At 37.9% G+C, this 22781-nt stretch overlaps 1 protein-coding gene across 1 annotated transcript in view; it reads right to left on the reverse strand.

The window, feature by feature from the left end:
• Positions 1-22781, reverse strand: part of STN1 (STN1 subunit of CST complex) — a 109937-nt gene that overhangs the window by 82586 nt on the left and 4570 nt on the right. The window contains exon 2 of the mRNA XM_063607879.1: positions 20256-20333. The gene's annotated coding sequence lies outside the window, so the exon portion shown is untranslated. The remainder of the gene's footprint in view (positions 1-20255; positions 20334-22781) is intronic.

Genomic DNA, 22781 nt, shown 5'->3' on the forward strand with positions numbered 1-22781 from the left:
TTATCAACCAGATTTGATAATCTATATTTACTCATGGTTAATCAAGAACACTTTTTATTAGTTTTCATTTTGAAAAGCTTCTTTCACATAAGATAGCAGATGTGCAAAGTTTACAGAAGAGGTATAATCTTAGTGCTGTTACAAAGGAAAAGATGCTCAATCTCACTGTGAGATAAATGCAGATCAGAATTGTGCAATAATATTTGCACTTCTCAGATTGGCAAAGGTCAAAGAGTTTGATGACATAATGTGTGAGTGAGGAGGTGGGAAAGCTGGAACTCTAACACATTTGCAAGTGGAAGTGTAAATTGGAATATACTTTAAAATTATGGCAATAGCTATCAAAATTACAAATGCACATCCCTTTGCTTCCACATTCTGTATATAGGATTTTTTTCTATAGAGGTGTTTTCATATTTGTGAAATGAGGTATGTAAAAGATTATTTATTGCAGCATTGTTTGTAAGGGCCTATGGTTAGAAACAATGAAAATGTTCATCAATAAAGGGCAGAATAAACAAATAAAATTAGTTAAATTAAATTGTGGTCAGGCACAGTGGCTCACGCCTGTAATCTCGGCACTTTGGGAGGCCGAGGCAGGCAGATCACCTGAGGTCAGGAGTTCGAGACCAGACTGGCCAACATGGTGAAACCTCATCTCTACTAAAAAAATACAAAAATTAGCCAGGCGTGGTAGTGGGCATCTGTAATCCCAGCTACTCGGGGGCTGAGGTGGGAGAATCACTTGAACCCAGGAGGTGGAGGTTGCAGTGAGCCAAGATTGCGCCATTGCACTCCAGCCTGGGTGACAAGAGACTCCATTTCAAAAATAAAAATAAAAATAATTAATTAATTACATTGTATGCCATCATAAAAAGATGACATGAAAAGATCTTCCAGACACGTTAAGTGAAGATTGCAAGGTGTTGACCAGTGTGTATAGTATACTTCCACTTGTTTACAAAGTATTCATTTGCATACGCAAAAATGATCTTTTGGGGGACAGTTAAGAAATGTATAATGGTGCTTGACTTTGGCAGAGCAGGTAGACAACCTGGGGTTGAAGGAGGTCTACTTTTCATTGTATACCCTTTTGTGTATACATCCTTGTGTGCACCATGTTAATATACATGTGACTGCAATGTAAATAAATGAAATTTAAATTTTAAATTATTCTTTGAGAGTATAGACTACTGCAGAGATTAGGAGAGGGATGAGAGCCCCACATATCTGGATTTAGCAACATCCTGCCTACAGGACAAAAGGACTAGTGGCATTGAATACAGAAAGGTGAAAGGTGGTCAATATCCCAATGATCCTTTGGTCAGGTAAGGAAATATCTATGTTTAAGGATCAAACATGTGTGCAAGGAATGCAACATACAGATAAATATGGTTTTTTTTTTTTTTTTTTTGAGACGAAGTTTTGCTCTTGTTGCCCAGGCTGGAGTGCAATGGCACGATCTCCGCTCACCGCAACCTCTGCCTCCTGGGTTCAAGTGATTCTCCTGCCTCAGCCTCCCGAGTAGCTGGGATTACATGTGCATAACCCCACACCAGGCTAATTTTGTATTTTTAGTAGAGACGGGTTTCTCTGTGTTGGTCAGGTCAGGCTGGTCTCAAACTCCCGACCTCAGGTGATCTGCCCGCCTCGGGCTACCAAAGTGCTGGGATTACAGGCATGAGCTACCGTGCCTGGCCAATATGTTTTTTTTAAACAGATAAGAGAAAAAATTCTAACAAGATGAGGGAAATATTTATATTATGGATTCAGGCCTAGGAGTCACCCCGGATAGTCTGTCTCCTTCCATCCACCTATGTATGAACCATCAAATCCTATCTATTTAGCCACCAAAAAATATCACAAATATATAGACTTTCCTCTACCAGTTCCCTAGGCCAAGCCACCACCAGCCTAGCTTTGCATTCCCTAACCCTTCCATTCTAAATTAGAATTCCTAGTAGCCTTTATTCTCTTTCACAACACCTTTTATTTTATTTTTCTTCATAACTCTTACCAACATATAAGAAGTTTAATGGCATACCTATTTAATTAATGTCTATTCCCCAGCTGGAATATAAACTCCATGAAGTCAGAGACTGTGTCTGTTTTGCTAGTTACTATATTTCCAACTCAAACATTTGTGTTGAATGAATGAATAAACTAGACTATGGAACTCCCTGGAGAAACAGAGCTGTGTGTGTAATGGAAAATTTTAAAAATCACATTGAGGAGACTATCAGGAGATAAATTATCAGAAGCAAATTGTGATCATAGAAGAGCCTAGAAAATATGCTAGGTCTTTTCATCTCTGACCTCCACTGATTTGCCACACACTGAGAACTGTCAGCTTAGACATTTCACCAATGTGGCACAAGACTTTAGTACTAGCAGGCTGAGCAAGTCTCCTCTCCCTTGGGAACTTGGTTCTCTCAATTCTGCTTTGGGGTAGATGAGCAAAGAACTTCTTATCTGAAGACATGAAGTCTAAGAAGACTGTATTGTTCTAGCAGCATCTCCCTAGCAAGTCTGTACAGGCTGAGTATGAATCAGGCGGAGTTTATGACCAGGTTTTACTTCAGGCATTTTCTAAAATCACTCCACAAAAGTTCAGCTCTCATAATTGAAGATGACATTGATCTCATGCATTGCTAATGTACATTTTAAAACTCTCACGGAGTCAGGACCATCATGAGTAAGTCTCCAGTGACTATGTTACCAGGTTATAATGGTCAGGAGCACTTTGTATATAATTTGCTTCATGTCCCATTGTATTGTAATCATTTATGTGTCTCTCTTCTACCATTGCACTGTACACTCCTCAAGGCTCAAAGGCAGGATATAATAGGAGCTCAATAAATATTTCTGGTTTTTTGGGGTTTTTGTGAGACAGAGTCTCACTCTGTAGCCCAGGCTGGAGTGCAGTGGTGTGATCTTGGCTCACTGCAACCTCTGCTTCCTGGGTTCAAGCAATTCTCCTGCCTCAGCCTCCCAAGTAGCTGGGATTACAGGCACCTGCCACCACACCCAGCTAATTTTTGTATTTTTAGTACAGACGGGGTTTCACCATGTTGGCCAGGCTAGTCTCAAACTCCTGACCTCAGGTGATCTGCCCGCCTCAGTCTCCCAAAGTGCTAGCACTACAGGCATGAGCCAACGTGCCTGGTCAATAAATATTTCTTGAATGAATAATCTGAATACAGTACATGGATTTGACTTTTGAAGGAAGACAGTTTATATAGAGACAGTTATATTCAATCCACCACTTATTAGATCTGTAAACCAGAACAGATAATTTAATCTCTCTTTACTTTCCCCCTTTTTGAAAAATTATGAAGTATTTAAATATATACACAAATATAAACAAGGGTAAAATTAACATTTATCTGCTACCTAGCTTTATATTATTTTGTCAAATATGGCTGAGAGAATGCCATGTGTTCATCAAATATTGTTTCATTTTTCTCTTTCTGGGCACACAAAAAGACTGCATTTCTCATCCTCCTCTGCAGCCAGATGGGTGTCATGAGACTAGTTCTGCCAATGGACTGTAAGCAGATGTGCTATGTGTTACTTCCAGGGTAAGCATAGAAGAATGACTGAGTTCTCTGTTCTCTTTCCCTGCTGCAGTGATCCTGGAAACCGCGTTTGAAAACAGTGTTATCAGAAGACCCTGGAGCCTCCATCAGTCTATACCCCGAATATCTGTATGGATCAGTGTATGAGAATCGCCTTTGCGCTACATCTTTATCAATGCTGAGTTTTTCCAGCTTTAAAAACTTTTCTGACAGTTTGATGGTGTGAAATCATTGTTTTAATTTGTGTTTTGCTGATCCTGAATGATGCTGAACACCTTTCCAAATGCTTGTCATTTGGGTTTTTCTGTGAGTGCCTGTTTGTATCCTTTGCCCATGGTGGATGGGGGAGTTCATTATTCTAGTGTTCTGTGGGATGATTTTATATATTTTGGAAACCAATCTCCTATCAGTTGCATTCATTGCAAATACTTTCTCCAAGTGTGCAGCTTATCTTTTTACTTTGTTTAAAGTATCTTTGTTGTATGGAAATTTAAATTTACTAGTCTTCTTATGCTTTGTGTAAGAATTTTTTCCTATCCCAAAGTTCTAAATATATTTTTCTATATTCTCTTTTGAAAAAATTTTTTTCTACAGTGATGTGAATTTGAAAGTTTTAAAGACTTGATTTTCATTTGTAAGTCTTTAATCTACCTGTACAGTAACAGTTTGTGTGTGTGTGTGTGTGTGTGTGTGTGTGTGTGTGTGTGTGGTGTAATGTAAGAACATATTTGTTTCCATAAAATAGCCAATTTCTCAAGGCCATTTATTGACTAGTTCATCATTTCAATTGATGACAATACAACTTTGCCGTATATCAAGTTTCCATTGATGCACAAGTCTGTTTATAGTCTCTTTAACCTGTTTGACTGGTTTATTCATCTGTCCCTGGGCCAAAGCCATGTTGTCTTAATTGCTATAATTTTATAATAAGTTTTGATATGTGGTAGTGTAAGTATCCCTCCATTTCGATCTTCATTATTGTCTTATCTTTTGTTGACCCTAAGTATTTCAATATGAACTTTAGGATGAGCTTGTCAAATTCTACAAATAACTAAGTTGGGATTTTGGTTGAAATTGTATTTGCATCCTGTTGTTACTGTGGTTGAGAATAATTTTTTTTTACTATTACATTTTCTAGTTAATACTAATGATGCATAGAAATGCTGTTGATTCTCATACATTGATTTTGTATCCAGAAATCTTGTGCCCTCATATTAATTGTGTACATAGAGTCCTTGGAATTTGTCCACAATGTATATTCTTTAATAAGAGTAACTTATATAATACATTTTCAGTTCTTATGTTCCTCTTATACAGTATTGAATAAAAATGGTGAATCTTATTGAATCTTATTCTTATTTTAATAAAAATGTTCTTACAGTTTCACCATTAAGTATTTTGTTTGCTGTATGGGTATACTTAAGCTAAAGAAATACATTCAAATTTTTTATGCCTCAGTCTCTTCACCTGTAATATGTAGATATCAATACCTGTTTTATTTATTTTTCCAGTCTATTGTGAGAATTAAATAAGGTATCATACAGGAAAGATCACTGGAAATAGTGAAGTACTATATTCAAATGTCAGTTAGTGTGTATATATTGTTTGTTCACTTTTGTGTCCCAGTACCTAAAACATTTTCTGGAACCTAATTGGTGCTCAATAAATACGTGTTGGATAATTGTGGAAAACAGTATTAATATTAAACAGATGTTTCATGCAAAGTATTATTTCCTCACATCTTAACAGGGATGGCAACACTGAGATATTCATGCTGGTATCCCCTGCATTGCCTGCCAGTGGCAAAAAATTACTGAATTATCTCAGAAGGCTTCTTCTGAGCTCGGACTGTCAACCTCAGAATCCATTTCGACTTAGTGTTCTAGGCAGCTATTTCCAATCTATTATAATTGGAATATGAAAAGAAACTTATTTACTTATTTACCAGTTTACTACTGGTTTGGTACCAAGCCAATAACATTTAATCTCTACTCAATTGGGCATATGGTACTGTTATGAAAGAGAAATTTAGGAATCAAGGGTTTCTCATTCCCAAAAGTAAATATCCACAGGAGGGCTACATAATCACCAGCATTTAGGAAAGCTCAGTCTGTTTAATTGGGTTATTCTTCTTGTGTATTTCTCCATAAATTGAAAACACAATGATATCTGTTAAGTAAAAAGGCAACATCAGGCCTATGAAAATATTTCCTCCTTATTAGTAAAGTGCTTTGTTCCTATGTTTATCTTTGTTATTATATTGCAGGCTGGAAATAAGAACTGTGAGCATCATTTTAATAAGTGGATTAAAGGTCTTTATTTCGAAAAATTTTTCCACGAACCTTGCTGAGTCTTCTATTTCTGACAGCTAGAAGTAGAGGTGAATCATGTCATCCCCTTATAAACAAGAACAAACAGGCACTAAATTTACAGAGTAATTGTAAAGCACGTCATTTTATGTTGTATATTTATGTTGCTTCTCACAGCCTATTTGCTATTTTCACATCTTTTCAGGTTATTAATTTATGATTTCCTGTAAAAAGGGACATTACTGAATTTCTCTTCCCAAGCATTTCTACCTTCCCTCCCACATACCACAAACCCCTGTCAATTTTTGCCCTAGAATATACAAAATTTAGAGATTAAAGATATAAATGCAAGGCCCATGTCACTGGAAGGACTTGTTCATTTATTGAGAGCTGGCTGATTGTTTCATTAAGTAATATCTCATATAAAAACACAAATATCTGATGCCTGAAAAGATTATGGGTGTCCCTGTGGCCCTTGATACTGTCATTTCCCACTCCGGCTCCTGGGAGGTGGATGAGCTCCAGCGCGGCACCCGCATTGCTGGGCTTTTAGGAAATGTGTTTTAATTTTAAAACAACTCAGATGCTATATTCTCCAACAACCAACTTTGCCAAGATCAAGCCTTGAGACTCTTATAAAAGATTAAAATTTCAAAGCTAGCACTTTTCAGTGAAGGGCACACATCATTATTTTGTTCTAATCTGCAAACACCTGACAGGCTCAAGAAGCAAACACGGCCAGGAACCAGAAATCCAAATATTGCGAAGTCATTGTTGCTTTTCAATTTTGATTCAGCCTGTTCAAAAGCTATTAAGTAATGAGATGTACATGATATAATACTATACGAAAAATGGAGTTTACAAAACAGTATGAGATATATAAGATAGATGTATAAGATATATGCATAACTTATATGGCATCATATATAAAATATTAAGTTAGCTGAGGTCTCTAAGCCTCAATTTCCTCTCCCGTAAAGAAGGTAATCATATCTATCTCATAGAGTCATGATATTAAATGAGATAATCCATGCGAAGTACACAGTATAGTGCCTGGAAGGTATATAATAATATATAGTCTATATTTTATTACCAATATTTTAGAACAAAGGCTAGATGGATATATACCTACATCCTAAAAATGGTTATTTTGGGGTTGTGGAATTGCAGGTGGGTGCTATTTTCCTTCCTTTGCTTTGACAGTATTTCTAAAATTTCTCTCATGAGTCAATATTACTTTTTTTTTTAATAAGAAAATTCAGAAGTTAGCCTCCTTTGACCAAAAGTACTCAGGTGGTTCTCACTCGCTGAATGATGAGGGGTAGAAATGGGATGAGCAGTGTTAATGATGTCTGTAGAGCTTCCTGTGACAGATCATTAGAAAGGCCCCCGGTGAATCCCACCTTTCTAGTTCATATCCTTTTGCTGTGTGGCTTTGCTGCTCTTCCCATCAATAAGTGGAGTCTAATTTTCCACCCTTTGAATTTGGGCTTGCTTTGTGACTTGCTTTGTCTCATGAAGAAATGTCTGACAAAAATGACGCTGTGTGAATTCCAGAACCTGGTTTTTAAGAGGCCTGGCAGTTTCCACTTTCCCCATCTTGAAATCCTGAGACTTTCTCTGCTGTGAGAAGCCTTGTTTAGTTTATAGGAAGGATTGCTGATGGGCTGCAACAAACAGCAAGCACCAACAGCCAGACCTGTAACTGAGACCATTTTGGACCCTCCAGTTCTAGGCAGGAGGTTGATGACCAGAGCTGCATAAGTGACCCCAGGCGAGATTGAAAAAGAGAAGCCCAGGAGTGTGAGACACAATATAACATTGATATTTTAAATGACCATGTTTTGGGGTGGCTTGTTATGCAAGAGCAGATATCTAAAACACTGCTCTTCATAGATGTCCGTGCTACCCAAACACTGTCTACTTCAAAGGGGCTGCAGAAAGAAGGGATTTCTCTCCAAAGACATTAATTTATTGTGCAATTTGTAGAGAGTAAAAAAATGCTTCCTTTCACTTGTGCTTTGTAACCTGAACTTAAATGTACACTATTGTAAATCTACATGGCTGGTAAGTATGGAATTGAGGGTCCTCTAACCAACTACTCCAGGGGCAAGTGTCCTCATATCAAGGAGCCCATTAGCTGGGCATGGTGGTGGACACCTGTAATCTCAGCTACTTGGGAGGCTGAGGCAGGAGAATTGCTTGAACCCGGGAGGCGGAGGTTGCAGTGAGCCGAGATCACACCACTGCACTCCAGCCTAGGCAACAGCGACAGAGCAAGACTCTGTCTAAAAGAAAAAAACAAACAAACAAAAAGGAGTCCAGTGTTTAAATCTTTTGAGAAACAATGTCTCACTCTCACTTTCCTATTGTATAACCTTCATTTTCTGGGGCCACCCTGGCTGGGATATCAAGGAACCAAACATTCATTTATTTGTTGATCCATTTTTCAGATGTATATTGAACACACATTATGTATGAGACTGGGCTAAGCAATGAAGCATAAAAAGACTTTAAGACATGGTTACTGCTTTCCACAACAGGAAGATATGACATGCAGATAATGTCAATAGGAAGTAATGCATGCTAAAGCACTCGGTGAATGTACAGGCAACTCATAAACCATATGAGTTTCGGGGAGGAAGAGAAGCCTTCCAACCAGGATGACCAGAGTTGACATTATAGTAACCACACAATTTGATTTTAGTCTTATAGACTGAGTTAAGAATTTGGTGGGGGTGAGATGGGGAGAGGCCATGCAGACAAGGGAATCTTCATGAGCAAAGGGCAGGAAAAAGACACAAGACACATTTGAGAGAGGTATCTAGGAGACAAATTTAACTGGAAGGTTCATTTACTGACTCATTTATTGCTTCAGCAAATATTTACTGAATGCCTAGTAGGTGTCAGAAACTCTTCTAGTCTCTGAAAATGCTGAAATATAAATGACCCGGCGACCATCTTTAAGGAATAAGTAATCTATTGTGCAGGCAGCAAATAAGCCATTGCAGAGAATGGGATGGTAAATTCATGGTTGAATACCAAGGAAGACAAGCCTGGAAAAGTAGGTTAAGGCCAAATTGTGGAAGGCTTTGAAAACCAGGATTTCTCTCCTGCAGTTCAGAGAAACTTCTACTTAAAAAAAAAAGTGGAAACTTTTTAAATAACAAATAATACTGTTATTTGGAACTGCAGCATAAAAGACAGATACAAGTGGATCTGTCTGGATTGAAGAGGAGGGGCCTGGAAGGCTTACTGGCCTTACCTCTCTCTCAGTGCTTTTCCCTGCAGCAATCCCTAGGGCATCTCTACAGTTCAAAGGAACACAGTGTCAAACATAATCGTATTGTGCTGGCAACAGAATTGCTGAAGTTTGTTTGTTTAAATCAGGAGAGTTCCATAATGTACATAAGATGCCCTGTCAACATAACTCACAATTGTTGAGCACTTACCAGGTAGCAGGCACCATGTTAAGTGACATACTATTTAATTTTTACCACAACCCTATCAGGAATGTATTAATAATAATAAAAATAATGATGATAATAATGTTCCCACTTTAGAGGTGAAGAAGCTAAGTTTCAGAGAGGCTAAGTAAATTATCCAAGCTACACAGTTTGTAGAGCAGGGATCAGAATAGAACTGATCAGACTGCAGAGCCTGTGCTGTATGTTAGGCACAGCTGGTGAGGATATGAGGCTTCTAAGCTCTCCTGCCTCCTAATCTGCTTACCATATATTAGATGCTTGATTAATGTTATCTATTATCATTACCATTATCTTTATTACCATCAAAAGAGGACAGCTCTATAGGAATTACATTAAACATTTGGATATGCAATTTTAGTTGAGGCTGATGAACTAGTGGCCTAAAATCACTAAATTTAAAGATGACTTGTTTCAACATAGTAAATAAAGTACGAAATATTTTCATTTGCCATTCACTCATTCTATTGGGATAGTGTACAGAGTCATGAAAATATTGCCTCAGTGGATTTTGAGCTACTCAGAAGAGCTCGCCATAAAGAAAAAACAAAACAAAACACAAATGGCCAATAAAAAATACTAAAGGATGTTCAGACTTACTCATAATTAAAGACATATCATTCAAAACAGTGAGGCTCCAGTGCTGCCATGTGTAGTTGTTCGGTTTGAGCACTGTGTAAGGTGGCTGGCCAAAGGGCAAGTGGAGTGAAAATGGAATTCTGAATGGCAGACTCCATGTTCTGTCATGGTCTCAGTCTGCCTAGGAGGTTACAGGAAGCAAAGAGAGGAGGGAGATTTTTAAATTCCTTTGCCCAAAGGGATTTGAAAAATGTTAATGCAAAGGCATGTGTCTTAGTCAGCTTATGTTGCTATAAAAGAATGCCTGAAGCTGGGTAATTTATAAAGAAAAGAGATTTATTTGGCTTATGGTTCTGCAGGCTGTACAAGAAGCACGGTGCCAGCATCTGCTTCTAATGAGTGCCTCAGGCTTCTTCCACTCATAGTGGAAGGGGCAGGGGAAAGGGAGCTGGTGTGTGCAGGGGTCACATTGCAAGAGAGCAGAAGCAAGAGAGAGAGGAGGAGGTGCCAGGCTCATCTCAACAAGCAGTTCTTTCGGGAGCTAAGTATGGGAATTCACTCATTACCATGAGGCCAATCATGAGCATCCACCCTCATGACCCGAACAACTCCAACATTGGTGATCAAATTTCACATGCGATTTGGAGGGACAAATATCCAAACTATATCAGCACCCCATATATAATCTTTTCACCTCTTATTATGGACAAAGGTTTAAAAATTTTGTTATGTCCACATCTAGTGAGGGTGCAAGGAAAGGGGCATTCTCTTACACTGACTATGGAAATTTTTGGAATTTAAATTGGTGCTGTTTTTTTGGAAAGCAATTTTACAATTTAAAAAGAGTTTAAGTTCTCACAACATTTGATCAGGAATTCTACGTCTATGAATTTATCCTATATATATACTATACAAAAGGGCAAAGAGGATATTTGAGGATGTTCCTTGTAATCTTATTTGTAAAAGTGAAAAACAAAACACTATCCACATATTCATGTAGGAAAGTCTGGTTAAAAATTTATGGTACATCTATGTAGTGGAATAATATGAAACTACTATGAAAGTATGTGTATGCACTGATATGAAAAGACGTACAGAATATGTTAAATGAAATCAATCAAGTTGCAGAGCAGTTTGCATGTGATACTCTTACTTCTGCAGAAAAGTGACATAAATGTGTGTATATGGTTGTAGATTTATTTTCTGGAAGGATATACAAACAATAGTTAACAGTGATTCCTTCCAGGATGTGGTACTAGGGGAATAGAGGTACAGGATCTTAATCTTTTTTCTTTTTTTTTTTTGAGATGGAGTCTCACTCTTGTCACCCAGGCTGGAGTGCAGTGGTGCAATCTTGGCTCACCGAAACCTCCACCTCCTGGGTTCAAGTGATTCTCCTGCCTCAGCCTCCCAAGTAGCTGGAACTACAGGTGTGCACCACCATGCCTGGCTAATTTTTGTATTTTTAGTAGACAGGGTTTTGCCATATTAGCCAGGCTGGTCTCAAACTCCTGACTTCAGGTGATCTGCCCACCTTGGCCTCCCAAATTGCTGGGATTAAGGGTGTGAGCCACCATGCCCAGCCTTGGGATCCTAATCTTTAACTTTATATCTTATTTGTTCAACTATTTTTTAAGAATAAGATGAGAACAAATTAATGGGTTTTGGGGGAAAACAGGTGTGAGACAAGAGTGTGCTGAAATGCAAATTCTCTTGGATTTAATACCTATGGAGGGGAAGGGAGGGGAAGGAAGCAGGATTGGGCAGGAAGAAGTTGGATCATGAAACAGTCTCAATGAAGGCCTCAGTTAACCCCACTGAGATATCTGAAGCTGGAACAGCCCTTCAGGGTCGTCCTGAGTTGAGACAGGGGGGCTAGACCTTGACAGACCCTGGCATCAAGCAGTCAGTGGACGAGGGCTGTCTCAGGAAAAGGATGTGGCCTAGGGAGAGGAGAGCCTCAGCTGGGACAGTTCTGAAGACTCCTGAAGGGGGCACATTGTAGCACCACTTCTCTAATAAAATTGTTTTCCAAAGGTTCAATGACAATTTAAATTTGTCAAAACCCCACTTAGACCTTTCCAAGGCAGCTGCTGCAGCTGAGAACGGCACTGGATTTTGGCTCTTTCTCCTTGGCTCTGGCTTCCCATATTAAAATATTGACATATCATTTGATTGCTGGTCTCTTTGAGTTCCTACCCCCAATGCTCAGCAAACTGTAAAAAGATGAAACGTCTTCCATATCAGAAACATCACTGTTCTTTTTCTTTTTTAAGATGGTGCCTCCACTCATTATTTAAAACTCTAATAAAGGGGGTTTAAATCTGCTGGTTAATTTGCTACATGGTCTTTGGAATTAAGGGGATACTGAACTTTTCCTTCTGTGTAGCCCATGAATAAGTAATACTTTGACTACACAGAAACCCTTGTTCCTTAATAAAATGATGTTTTATTGAAGCTGGAGAAGCACATCACCTTACAATGCTTTTATATCAAATACTTGAACTAGTTCGTTTTGCCCGCTCTAAGAAGCAGTGAATAATTTGAAAACAACTCAGTTGGCCTGGTTTATAGGCGTATAACACATTGTAAATAAGCTTATCTGGAGAATCTGCATACTATCAAACCATAATGGAACACAGGCTTCCTCGGGAAACTAAATCGTATGGTTTGAGGGGAGGACAAAGGAAAGCCCTCTGGAAGGGAACAAGTGCTTCTGAGTTTGTTAGTTTAGCAGGATTGCTTCTGGTGTGGGATGGCGGTAATATTTGGCTTCAAAGCAGTCTTTATCCCTTAATAATTCCCTAATCCTTGCTGTTATGTGAACCAGCAAACATTTGAAAGGCAAAGCTGTAGAATAGAATTAGGATGGTCTCCTGAGTGAGGCAGAAAGATTCAGTGAGAGGAAAGGACTTTCAGGGTTCCAACAGAAGCCTACATTTTGTGAAAGTTAGTAAATATCAATTATAAGCAAGATGCTCTACAAATCTCAGTATGATTATCGGTGCTAATCAGGTATAAAAACCACCACAGTGGCTCCCTATTATGGAAAGAATCACAGAAAGGGAAAGGCCTCCCCTAGTGCTTGCTCAAAATCGTACATGGAAGAGGCTTAGGGGGGTCTAAACTATTCGTTTGGAACTGGCAGACTTACCTCTAAGCTGTGTTTACATATCACTTTACATAATGTTGAGAAAAACTACGTCTATAATATTAATACTTGTCCATGTCAAAGAATGAAGGAGGTGGTTGTCAATGGTAATGATGGGGGCGCCAAAGTCCATTCACATCATCCCTGCGTGCTACCATTTTTCTTTCCTAGGAAAATGAAATTGTAATGAACAATGTGACCAATGAAAGGCGATTTCTTAACATTTTGCTTGGGGTCTTTGAGTGTAAAGCTATGTTAACTGCAGAACAGTAACGTAAATTTGGGTTTATTAATATCATTAAGGTAAACCTATGAATTTGCCTTTGAACAAGATACAAGGTCATAAAATTGATTATAATGAAACAAAACTATAGTGACAGAAAGCAGATCAACAGTTGCCTGAAGATGGAGGAGGGAGGAGGGAGAGATTATACAGGAACATACACATTTATAATTCACAATTATAAAGTTATAATTCAGCTTTATAATAAAGTTTTGACATATATATTCACTTGTAATCTCTCTTCCCTCCTCTCTCTACAGGCAACTATTGATCTGCTTTCTGTCACTATAGTTTTGTTTTCATTTGTTTCTGTTTACTGTGTAAATGGAATGTACTCTTTTTTGGGGGGAGCCTGACTTCTTTAACTCAGCATGATTATTTTGAGATTGATCCACATTGTTGGGTATATCTATGGCTCATTCCTTCTTATTGCTAAGTAGTATACCCTTGTATGGATATGCTGCAATTTGTTTACCTATACACCTGTTGATAGATATTTGAGTTGTTTCCAACCTGGGCTATTATACACAAAGCTGCTATAAACATGCATGGGCAAGTATTTGGACATATACCTTCTTTTCTGTAAATACTTAGGAGTGAAATGGCTGGATCATATGGTAAATATATGTTTGACAGTTTGAGAAACCATCAAACTGATTTTCAAATTAGTTGCACATTTTAATTCCCACCAGCAATATATGAGTTTTTCCAGTTGCTCAGCATCCTTGCCAACACCTGATGGGGAGAGTCTTTTTAATTTTGGCCATTCTGGTGGATGGGGACTGGTATCTCATCGTGGTTTTCATTTACATTTCCCTTATGATTAATGATGTTGAACATATTTTCATATGCTTGTATGCCCTCCGTATATCTTTTTTATTGTTGAAATGTGTGTCTAAATATCTTGCCAATTTTTAAATTGGGTTAGTTGGCTTGGAAAAAACACTCCAGGCAGTTAGGACACCTGAGTTCTGTTTCTAGATCTGGTCCCAGTGTTGCCATACTATTTGACCACAGATTTCTCGCCTCTCTCGACCCTTTGCAAATGAGGTTAAGCCCACTGCTCTGTAAGCCTTCTTTAAGAGTCAAGTTATTTGTTGGGTATATGTTTTGGAAATATTTTCCCTGAGTTTGTGGCTTGCCTTTCTTAGTAGCATTTTTTAAAGAGAAAAAGTTTTAAATTTTGATTAAATCCAATTCATTAATTTCTTTCTCTTATAGTTTATGCTTCTTGTGTCATATTTAAGAAATCTTTTCCAAAGCCAAGATCACTAAGATTTTTAAAAGATGTTTTATAATTTTATAATTTTTAATTGTAGCTCTTACATTTAGCTCTATATTCCATTTAGAGTTACTTGTGGTGTATGGTATAATGTGGGGGTTGAGGTTACTTTTTATTTTTTCATGTGGCTGATTGTTTCAGCGTTATTTGTTGAAGATATTATCCTTTCCTCATTGAATTGCCATGGCACCTTTGCCAAGAATCAATTGACTATATGTGTGCGTGTGTGCATATACATATGTGTATGTATACATATACATGTATTTGTGTATATATATGTATGTACGTCTAATGCTGGGTTCTCTCTTATGTTTCATTTTTGCCCATCTTTAGACCAGAACCTCTCCTGATTACTATAGCTTATGACAAGTCTTGAAACCTTGTAGTGTAAATCCTGTATCTTTGTTCTCTTTTTCTCTCTTTTGTTACATGGTAGATTGTTTGCTTTTCCATATTTAGCATTAGCTTGTCATTTTCAGACAAAACCCTGAAGGGATTTTGATTGTGAATGCATTGAATTTAGACATCAGTTAGGGGAGAATGAACATCTTAACAATATTAAGTCTTCTAATCCATGAAGATGGTATACCTCTCCATTTATTTGGATCTCCTTTTATTTCTCCCAGTAAAATATCGGTTACAATAATTGGTTACAAAAATTAGTTGATTATAAACTATTATGAAAATGTATTTTTGAAATCAAGGTCTGTATTTCCTCTTAAGCAATAGACTAGAACTGTCTCAGAATAGAGGGAGGCCAAAATATGTGGGGGCTGCATGAAGTTGTGCCTTTGCTCATAGAACTTTTAAAGAGGAAAAGTTTTTAATTTTGATTAATTCCAGTTCATTAATTTCTTTCTTTTATAGTTTATGCCTTTTGTGTTATCCATTCTTACAATAAATGGTATCCTCCTCCCTCAAACTCATAATATCATTTTATATCACCTTAACAAGAGATTACAGATATGTTCAACAATGACTGTCATTCACCGACTTTGTTTTCATTAAAAATTCAATGAAAAGATTACATATGAGTAAGATATATATATAGCATGTTAGTATTATTTTAGGGTTTCTTTAAAAAAAAAACTTCATTAAAAAGTGATCACAGACTTCCACTGTTTTAAAAGTTATAACCTATGTCAATAAGGTTTACCTTTAAAATTCAATGTGATGTTTGGGCATCTCTAACTGAGGCTATTGTAAAAGGTGATAATGTTCAGATGGGTGAGGAAGAATGGAAACTTCTGATGCAGCAGGTGGGTGGATGACAGCCTCTCAAGTGGAGGGATAGGGCACCGCATCCATAAGAAGAGGGGGGATAAGAAGAACGGCATATAAAATCATGGAACTTGAGGGTAGAGAGGGATCTTTAAAAGTCACTCAGTCGGCCAGGTACAGTGGCTCACACCTGTAATCCCAGCACTTTGGGATACCAAGGCGGGCAGATCACCTGAGGTCGGGAGTTCAAGACCAGCTTGACCAACATGGAGAAACCTCGTCTCTACTAAAAATACAAAATTAGCCGGGCGTGGTGGCGCATGCCTGTAATCCCAGCTACTCGGGAGGCTGAGGCAGAGAATGGGGTGAACCTGGGAGGTGGAACTTGCAGTGAGCCGAGATCGCTCCACTGCGCTCCAGCCTGGGAGACAGAGAGAGACTCTGGCTCAAAAAAAAAAAAGCAAAACTCCATCTTAAAAAAAAAAAGATCACTCAGTCAAACTACTCATATTTAAAGGGAACATCTGAAATACCATGGAACAGGACAGAGAAGAGCCTAAGGCCACAGATAAGATCTTGGATTTTTTTTTTTTTTTTTTGAGATGAAGTCTCGCTCTGTCACCCAGGCTGGAGTGCAGTGGCGCGATCTTGGCTCACTGCAACCTCTGCTTCCCAGGTTCAAGAGATTCTCCTGCCTCAGCCTCCCAAGCAGCTGGGATTACAGGCGCCCACCGCCACACCTGGCTAATTTTTGTATTTTTAGTAGAGATGGGGTTTCACCATGTTGGCCAGACTGGTCTCAAACTCCTGACTTCAGGGGATCTGCCTGCCTCAGCCTCCCAAAGTGCTGGGATTACAGGCATGAGTCACTATGCCCGGCCGATCTTGGATGTTCAAATGGCTACGCCAAGGTCTATGTCACAGGCCAGGACTAGACTACTTTATAAGTCACCTTTGTAAAACTAGAAAATAGTGTTCCTGTGGGCCAACACAGATTCACCGACACTCACCCTGGTTAATGAAGTGCGGGCTAGATTTCAGTCTTCCCTTATCCCCTTGGCTATGTGTGTTTATGTAGTTGCACAAAAGCCAAACAAGTGGTCTTTCCATAAGCCAAAGAGAAATCTAGAAACCAGAATTCCTAACTCAGTTGATTTGAGAGTGAGGTGATGAGAGTCAGCACAGTTTAAACCCAGAGGTTTCAACAGAAAATAACTTTTCCAGCAATCAGGTAGAGATCAGAGTGGATAAGACTTGGTGGTGGCATCACAGGATAGAAATCAAGGCACTGTTGATGCAAGATAAGAGTGGAATACAGAAGATGAAATGGAGAACTCTATCTCCAGGGGTCACATTTTGTTGGAGTAACTGAAAGGCTAAAGAACAATGACAAGGGGCAGCTGGGAAACTGTCAGCATCTTAGCCCTCATGAAGCTATGCTTTGTCTCTGTATTTCTTTTCCAAAGTTCCCTCCTGCTGAAAGGATATGTTTGAGCTGAGACGTGGTGGAGATGAATGTGTGTTGCAGAGACTGAGAATTGGCCTTTGGTAGGAAAACTAAAGAAAAACCTCCATTTGGAATTGCTTGAACCCAGTGGGTGGAGGTTGCAGTGAGCCAAGATCGCGCCACTGCACTACAGCCTGGGCGACAGAGCAAGACTCCATCTCAAAAAAATTAAAAAAATAAAAAAAAAAGAAGAAAAGAAAAAACCTCCATTTGATTTTGATTTTGAATGATAGCAAAAAGGAATAAACTTGGCTTCCACCAGACGTGAAACAGGATATATCTTCTTAATTTATTCACTTAAGTCCAATGTTCTTTTTAAGGTCTGGACAAATAAACATACAACTTTGTATCAGTATATTAGAAGTATGTTGTGTAAGATCAGGAAAGAACTTAAGGAAATGTGGAAAGCATTCAACATCTAAATCAGCATATACATTGCTACTATTACTTTCCAAGGAAAAAGAGAATTTAGGTTTTTTTTTAAAAACTTATGTAACCATTGACTATGACCTCAGGGACTTTGGAATAACTACAGAAGGGTCATCTAGGTTTTTTAACTGTCATGAAAGCTTTGCAAATAGTTTTAAAAAACATTGAGGCAAATTTAGGGTATTTTACTTTATTACCAAGAATTAACTCTATAACATATGACTTTTCAAATTAAAACTATCCTAATGTAAACTCTTTGCAATTTTAAGAATTAGAATTTCAAGTATTGAATTACTGAAAAGTTCATTTGGTTTTCTTAAAGTCTGGCCGTTAACCCCCATCTCACAAGATGGCACTTTACAGTACAGATTCTGTGGTTAAAAATGTTTGAGAAACACTGGATACTCTTGTGCGGGAACATGAAACACATTAGCCCATTAAAAGCTCTGCAGTAAGGGAAATTTTTAAAACTTTAACCAAGAGAGTTTCCCAAAGTTATGTGGCTATAGTATGCCTTCTTAAAGTAAAATTTTCATTTATTGACCATTGTTCTAGTTATAGATTGCTGCTTACTAAACATTCCTAAAATTTAGTGGCTTAAATGAACAGCAATCTTTTTTTTTAGTTCATGAATCGGCAATTTGGGCAGGGCTCAGTAAGAATGCTTGTTTCTTCTCCACATGGTGTCAGCTCACGTAGCTTTACTCAGGGATGGATGATGAACTTCAGTATGGTTCACTCATATGGCTGGCAAGTTGACATTGACTGTCAGCTGGGAGTTCAACCAGGACTGAGGGCACAGGTCTCTCCATGCGGATGTCTCCATGGGTTGTTTGGGCTTCCTCAGGGCACGGTGGTGGGGTCTAAGAGTGAGTGTTGCAAGTGATGGAAAGTTGAAACAGCTAATGTTTTAAGGCCTGAGTCTGGAAACGGGCACAATATTACTTCTGTTGTATTATATTGGTTAAGCAGCCACAGATCCAAGATGCAGGAGGAAGGGACATTGATCCCTAAATCTTAGTGGGAGGAGTTTCACAGAATGTAGGGGTTGTATGTTAAAATCATACGCACAGGAAAATGCACAGATCACAAGTGCAGAAGCTTTTGACATAATAAACTCACCCACGCACTCAGTATCCAGAAGACCTCCCCTTAGGTCTTCCTCCAGGCATCACCCCCTCATAGGTAACCAATATCTTGACCTCTAATACTAAAGATTAGCACAGCCTCAGTTGGATAATTCTTTGTGCTGTCCTGCACATTGCAGAATGTTTAGCAGCATCCCTCATCTCTACCCACCAGATACCAGCAGCATCCCCTCCCCTAGTTGTGACAAAAAAAAAAATGTTTCCAGAAATTGCCAAATATCACTGGATTAGAACCTGCACATTTTGCACGTGTACCCTAAAACTTAAAGTATAATAATAATAATAAAATAAAATAATATCTATTTGTCTAAATCCCACTTAGTCATTTAGATATAAGTTCCAAGAGATTTTTTTGTCTGTTTTGATTTTGACTGATTCCTCAGTTCCTAGAATACTGCCTGACATATACGAGAAAACTGATGACTATCTGTTGAACAAATGAGAGAATGAAAGATACCAATTCTAAATAGTTATTTAAAGAGTCAGCTCTAAAATATATACTTTTTTTATTCTACCAAACCCGCAATCGCAAATCATTTGGTTCATTTTTGTTAGAAATGATCATTTTATGACAACATTGATATAAAATACAAGAATATATTTGCCTCTAACAGGAATCTATATTGGTTAATTTCCTCCTGTAGCAACATGAAATATGAGTCATGGAAATAGAAAAGATTAGGATTTACCAGACAAATAGGCAGTGTCTCATGACAGTGTTAATAATGTAATAAGCCTCAAATTGTGGTTTGTAATGGTCATGACAGCTTTGTGAAAAAGGAATGCATAGTAAAAAAAGTTTTCATTAAAAACCTAGGACAGGTACTAGGTCCTGAAAGATTAGAAGGGGGAAGGAGGAAATGTATAAGACAGTAGTAGGGACTTGAGTAGTTATTTCTTTACAGGGGAAACTGAAAATTTCTTTTGCAAAATAGCCTCTGATATTACTCTGAAAAAAATCTCCACTCTCTCCCCCATTGCCTGTGGCAAGCATTTCCTATCTCACCAGGTAAATTTCTTAAGGCTTACCCCAAGAACAGTGTTCAGTGGAAATAGTGTTCTCCATGAATTTTGATGGATACTGTATGTCCTTCTTTTTGAAATTCCTAACTGCGCTTATTTGCTCTTCAGTCACCATTATGTCAGAAAAATGAACACAATCACCATATAATGCCACGAATATTAGGGGCACAATAAAAATCGAATTTTACAACTGCAAAGGTTCTTAGAGATCACATGGTCATTTTGATGAAGCAAACTACTACACATTTATAGTAACTTACCTTAGGAATTACCCCATTGCCTAGGTCATTCTGAATTGTTTCATCTCCTTGAAGACACCTCTGTTAAACATGAAATTCCTGTGTAAGACACAAAGTGCAGAGAAGTTAGTGACTTGCCCAATGTCACAGGGCTAACAAGAGGACAAATAATTTGGAGCTAATGATCAAAATGATCATATCCAAAATATGTCTCATGAAACAAAGAACAAATGTAATACGTAAAAGTAGGGGGCAATGGAGTAGCACAGAGGCTTTTATCAAGCCCAAAGTGTTGGTTGCCAGATGATGCTGTGGTTGGGTTACTCTCATTTAGTCAGTGTCTGCGTGAAACACATTTAATATTGACCATTCAAATGTTTAAAGTTCAAAAGATGTTATGGAGTCTAGATTTTTAAACTGGAATTGGAGTACCACTTGTAAAAGAAGGATGCCTATCTAGTTTTTATTTTCTAATTTCCCAAGATTTGGATGCATTAAGCCTTCTCATCGCACTGCCAAATGCTTATGATTCATTTTAGCAGAAGTTACTAGGGATGAGGAGAAGGTGGGAGTATGTGTGTGTAACAGTTCTGTATGACGCAGAAAGAGAAATGAATTAGAAGGGAGGATATTTTTCGATTCCTTTTATGAAATAAAAAAGAGCTTAAATCAGGTGACTTGTTTACTTTTTCTTGTTTTCAAAATAGAAAAAAGAGAGACCCAAAACCTGATTTGGAATTTTCTGAATGACACACAATTCTATTTCAGGAGAATAATTGTCATAATCACAGGTTAGTTACCTTCTTAAAATATCTAAAAAATTCCTTTCTAAAAATATAACTCCACAAGGATAGAAAACTGTATTTACGTCACAGAATACTTGTATATCAAAGGAATTTGCTACTTCCATCTAATCTACACAATAGCATTTAAAGAACTAACTAGTAAATGTATTGTCTAAATAAGGAAGGGGAAAGGAATTGACATGTAATTTCTTTCACTAGGTGTAAAGTTTTATCATTTTCATTTATTCATTCAACAACAATGTATGGAATAGGAAGACACTGGGCTAGATGTAGGAGGTACAAGGATGAGCATGACAGTCCCTGCCCTCTAAATGCTTTCCGTCTAGAAGGAGAAACATACACAGCCTCCCATACATATGCAGATATATACACGCTCACATACAAACACATTCACACATACCCATACACACATATATTCGTACACATACACACGTTCACACAATATGTACATGCATGCTCACACATGCATACACCCTCAGTATTATACACTCACACATGTACACACATATGTATTAACATATGAACACATATATACATATATATCCACATATACACACTCACATGCATACATACATATGTGGGAGCTGAGCTGACACAGTGGAGACAGTGAGTAGAATGTTTTCAATTTAGAGGAAGGAGAAAGACATAGCATTGGCAACGATCCTGTGAGACGACTATGGCAAAATCTCAAGGAGGCTAAGTAGACCGTCTTAGTGGAGTTGTTAAATACTGGACAGTTAGGTTTTCCGAGATCTGGATTCAAGTGAAAATCTGCCATTACTACCCGTGAGGCCATAACCAAGTTACATAACTCACTGCCTTAGTTTCCTCTCTTTTACATAGGGATTATCTTAGTACCTACTTCATAGGGTTGCCATGAGGTTTAAATGAGATGATGCATGTAAACCACTAAGCACAATGTACTAAATTTCCATTTATTTATTTATTTATTTAGAGATAGGGTCTCTGTGTTGTCCAAGCTGGAGTGCAGTGGTGCTATCACAGCCCGCTGCAGCCTCAAACTCCTGGCCTCAAGCTCCCGAGTAGCTGGTGCATAACATCACACCCAGCTAATTTTATTTTTGTAGAGATGAGGTCTTGCCATATTGCCCAGGCTGGTCTTAAACTCCTGGCCTCAAACGATCCTCCTGCCTAGGCCACCCAAAGTGCTGGCATTACAGGTATGAGCCACCGTGCCCAGCCTAAATTTCCAGTTTGTGATGATATCCTTATTATTACCAGAGAAGATTATTTACCAGGTAAATTGTGAAGATAGTATTCCTCTCACCAAGCTGCTTAGTGAGAAAGTATTAAACTATTTTTAAGGTGGGTAGAGCCAAAAATTATGTATTAAATGAATTTATTTGCATACCAAAGTATAATCCAAAAAAATTTTTTAAAAAATGAATACATGATCGCTGCTTCATCTTTACTTTTAAAGTTCTAAAAATTCAGGAAAGCCAAATTATCATTTATAAATAACACAAACATCTACATGTCATGGCCTTCACTGGGAAAATCTGATCTGACTAAATGACATCACACCCAGTGTTACTAAGTAATTTCTGTGGCTATAACTTCATGGTGAAAATATATAAGCTATTATTAACTCTGTGATCATTTCATCAAAGTATGTTAGACTTGCTCATGTCATTTATAGAATACTGACAAACATTATTTGATATTATTCGTTGATATGATTAGGCAATTCATAAAATAAGAAATAAAAGTGGCCAATATA

Source organism: Pan paniscus, chromosome 8 (assembly GCF_029289425.2).
Source record: "Pan paniscus chromosome 8, NHGRI_mPanPan1-v2.0_pri, whole genome shotgun sequence".
Lineage (NCBI taxonomy): Eukaryota > Metazoa > Chordata > Mammalia > Primates > Hominidae > Pan > Pan paniscus.